Below are 5,000 nucleotides of genomic sequence, written 5' to 3' on the forward strand. Positions count from 1 at the left end.
CCCACACAAACACACCCAGCTTATAATATTATATATATATTTATATTATATATATATTTTATAATAATTTTATTTAATATATTTAAATATATTTTAATTATATATATTTTATAAATTCATACTATTATATTTTATAATTATTATATAAAATATATATTTAAATTTTTATATATTTTTATAATAATTTTATTGTATATTTATATCCCATACAAAAATTATAAAATACCCATATTTTATATACATACATATTAATATATTATATTTTAAATATATTTATATATTATTATTATGAATGTAGGGCCACCTAGCCAACCATAAAACATGTATTTGGGTTTAAATTTAAATAAACGTAAAAATTTATTTATTTTTTTTCCCCCCCGGGGTATATACATAATGTAAAATATAAAAAACCCCACACACACACACACACAACACACAAAACCCCACAAAATTTTTTCCACACATAATATATATATAAATATATATATATATATATATATAATAATATATATTATATTTAAAGGGTTACTTTTACTTTTCCCAAAAAAGGGGGGAAAAATAAAAAAAAATTTTTAGGTTTAAGTTTATGCTTTTTAAAGGTTGGTTTAGGATGGGTTTTAGGATAGTTTTTAGGATGGGTTTTAGGTTTTTTTAAACATGGGTTTTAGGTTAGGGGGTGGGTTTAAAGGTTTTCTGGGTTTTGGGTTTTTGGATGGGTTTGGGGGTTGGGTTTTGGGGGTTAAAGGGTTTAAAGTTGGTTTGGGTTTTAAATTTAAAGGTTTTGGGGTTTGGTTTGGGGTTAGGTTTGGGTTGGGTTTTGGGTTTGGTTGGGGTTGCTTTGGGTTTGTTTTGGGTTAATTTTGGTTGGTTTGGATTAGGTTTAGGTTGGTTTGGGTTTGTTTAGGTTTTTTTTTGGTTTGTTTGGGTTTTCGGTTTGGGGTTTGGTTTTTTTTAGGTTTGGTTGGGTTTTTGGGTTTCGGTAGGGGTTTTTAAAATTTTGGGTTTGGGTTTGGGTTTTTGGGTTCCCGGTTTGGGTTTTTGGTGTAGGTTAGGTTTTGGGTTTTAGTTTTTGTGTTAGGTTTGGGTTGGGTTTAGGCGGGTTTAGTTTGGGTTTTGGGTTTTAGGTTTTTGTTGGTTTGGGTTAGGTTTGGGATTAGGTTTGGTTAGGTTAAGGTTGGGTTTTGGGTTAGGTTTCGATTACCCTTGGGTTGGTTTTTGGGTTTTCGGTTTAGGTTAGGTTTTGGTTGGGTTTTGGGGTTGGGTTTTGGGTTTAGGTTTGGTTTTAACCTTTGGGTTGGGTTTTGGGGGTTGGGCTCGGGTTTAATTTTTGGTTTAGGTTTAGGTCATTTTTTATATTGGTTTTGGGGTTTAAATTTTGGGTTGGTTTGATTTGGTTTAGGTTAGTTTTTTGCTTTGGGCTTTAGGTTAGGTTTGGGTTGGGTTTAGGTTGGGTTTTGGGGTTTGGGTTTTTCCTTTTTGGGTTTTGGGGGTTAGGTTTGGGGTTTAAAGGTTTGGGGGTTTGGGTTTGGGGGTTAGGTTTTGGGTTGGGTTTTTGGAAATGGGTTTTCTTGTTGGGTTTGGGGGTTTGGGTTTGTTAGGTTTGTTTTTATTTTGCTTTTTTTTGGGCCCTTAAGTTTGGGTTCTTTTGGATTGGTTTTTGGTTTAAAAATAAAAACACAAACACAAACCCCGCACACACACAAAAAACACCACACAACCACCACATGTATTTATATAATTAATAAATACTATGTTCCCTATATATACTATTCTTATATATCCAATATTTTATACATAAAACCATTTAAATAATACATAAAAAATTTAAAAGAATTTTATAGATATTATATACATAATATCTTTATATGTATACATTATACATATACATTTTAACACATTTACATATATCATATAACCATAAAAATTACTATTTTATGTATATATTGTTATTTATTTTCCCTTTGGGTTTTGTTTATTTTGGGTATATATATGTTATTTTTTTATGTATTTATAGGTATAACATAAAAAAATATATTTTATATAATATTTTTATATAAAATCTATATATTTTAAAATTTTTTTAAAATGTGTATATTTGTATTATGTAAAATTATTAATATATTTATAATAATATTATATCGTTATTTATATGTATTTTAAAAGGGTATTGGGGGTGTAAAAATTTTTAAAAATCCTTTTTTTTTTTTGGGGTTTTGGGGGTGTCTCTAATTTATAAAATTATTTATTATATATTTTATCTCTTTTTGGGGTGTGTGTGTTGGGGTGTGGGGTTTGTGTTGTGTCTTATTTCTGTTGAATATTATATTTCTATATAAAAATTTAATATTTTATATATATATTTTATCAATTGAAGATAGATAGATAAAAGGATAAAGGATGATAGTGTGTATAGTATGGTAAAAAAAATGTTCATACACCCAATATTTAGATTTTAAAAGGGATATATAAAAATGAATTTTATAAAACTTATCTTTTCTATATCTAATTATTTTAATATAATTTTATATATAAATTTTATATATGCTTTAAAATATCCTTCTATTATCTATATAATATATAAAAATCATTTTATATATTGAAAACATAAAATTTTAGTATTTAAAAATTCTTTTTTTTATATACTTATATTATCCTTTTCTTTCCTATGTTCATTTATATATACATAAAATAACATATGTAAAATCCCTATATACATCCCTATATCATTATACATAAATATATACATCTATTAAAATAAATAATCCCATAATCCTTTACATTTATAAATACTTTATACATCACATATACATACTTATTTTCCTAAAAATTAAATACTATATCCAAAAAAACATACATATTACATCATTATACATCCCTATATACTCCCATAATACAACATTAAAATCCCTAAGGGCAAAACATATATCATACATATATACATACATATACTCATACTACATATATATATATATATATACATATATAATATATTTTACCTATATCATGCATATTTTCACACATATTGCACATATATATGCAAAATTTAAAATGCAAAACATATATTGTATATATTTCTACAAAATTGCATACATAAAAATATAATATATCATATATACTACTTTAAAATACATATATATACAAAACATATAAAATTAAAAAATATATATATATATATATATAATTAATATAATATATATATATAAATATATATTTCTAAACATACATATATACACATAAAATAAAACACACCCCCTATACACATATATATATTTTTTAAAATATTACATACCTATATCCAACATAAAATTTTCACACCCATATCCATTAAAATATATATAGATATTATATATAAAATATTTTATAAAAATATTAATGTGTGTTTGTGTGTGTGGTGTGTGTTTTTTTTTGTTTGTGTGCGTTTTTGTGTGTGTGTGTGTGTGGGGTTTTGTGTGTTTGGGGACGCAAAAGACACACTTAAAAACAAAAACACCCCCCAACACTACACACCCATACAACACACCACACACACACACCCCTACACACACCCCCACACAGACACAAATATATTATTTTTTATATATAATTTTATTATTTTAACTTTCTAAAATTATATTATGGTTTCTTATATCTTTTATATAATAATAAAATAAAATTATATAATATCCAATTAAAATATATACTATATAATATATAATATTATATAAAAATTTTTTTTGTATTCTGTGTATTATATTTTAAAATATGTTGGTTAATATTTTTAATATATCTTGGGGTGTGTGTGTGTCTGTGCGTGTGTGGGGCGTGTTTTGTTTTTGGGTTTTGGGTGTGGGGTTTTGTGCGTGCGGGGCCGTCCTGCGAGTGTTTGTGGGTTGTTGTTGTGTGTGTGGTTTTGTGGTGTGTGTGTTGTGTGTGGGGTTGTGTGTGTGTGTGGGGGTTGGGGGTGTTTTTTTGAGCTTGCGCGCGTTTTGTGTATGTGTGTGTGTGTGTGGGGTGTGTGTTTTTTTGTGTGTTTTGGGGTGTGTGGGGGTTGTGTGTTTGTGTGTTTTTTTTGGGTTTGTGTCTGTGATTTTTTAATGTATTAATTAAATAACTAAATAAAATAAATATTATATTATATTATATTATATGTTTTAAAATAGGGTTATATATGTTTTTAAAAAACAATCACATACACACACAAACAAAAAACCCCAAAAAACCCACACAAAACACGAAAACCCATACACACACACACACACATATTATATATATATAAAATTTTAATATATATATATATATATAATATATATTAAATATATATATATAAATATTATAAAATTAATTTAATTTTTATATTATATTATTATATACATATATATACATATATACACATTAAAATTGGTATATATTTTTTTAGTTTTATTAAAATCTATATATCTATATATATATATTTTATTATATATAAAATTATATGATTTACATACAAATATCTATATTTTATATATTTTTTATAAATATATATGTATATATTAAAAAATATATTTATCTTAAAATTTATATTATTATTATATATGTATGTGTGGGGTGGGGTGTGTGGGGTGGGTTTGGGGTGTGTGTGTGTTTGTGTTTTTTTGTTTGTGTGTGTTTTTTTAAAAAAATTATTATTTTCTTTAAATATATGAAAATTATCTATTATATATCTAAATCTATTTCCATCTATTTTCCTCTAATATTTAAAATTCTTTAAAAAAATTTAACTAAAATTTTATATATCTATCTCTTTTCTACTATTTCTTCAACAATTTCCTATTTATTTTTCCTTCTAGTTTGTTGTGTGTGGTGTGTGTGTGGTTTGTGCTTTTGATAAAATATCCCCCAGTTCAAACACATATAGGTATGTATAAAAAAATAGATAGGTATTTAGATAAAAAATAGATTTAAAAATGTTGGTTTTTTATATCAAATATCTACATCTATTCCATCTACCCATCTTTTCTATCCTTTCCAATCTACCCTATATC

The sequence above is a fragment of the Penaeus monodon genome, unplaced genomic scaffold (assembly GCF_015228065.2).
Source record: "Penaeus monodon isolate SGIC_2016 unplaced genomic scaffold, NSTDA_Pmon_1 PmonScaffold_79, whole genome shotgun sequence".
Taxonomy (NCBI): domain Eukaryota; kingdom Metazoa; phylum Arthropoda; class Malacostraca; order Decapoda; family Penaeidae; genus Penaeus; species Penaeus monodon.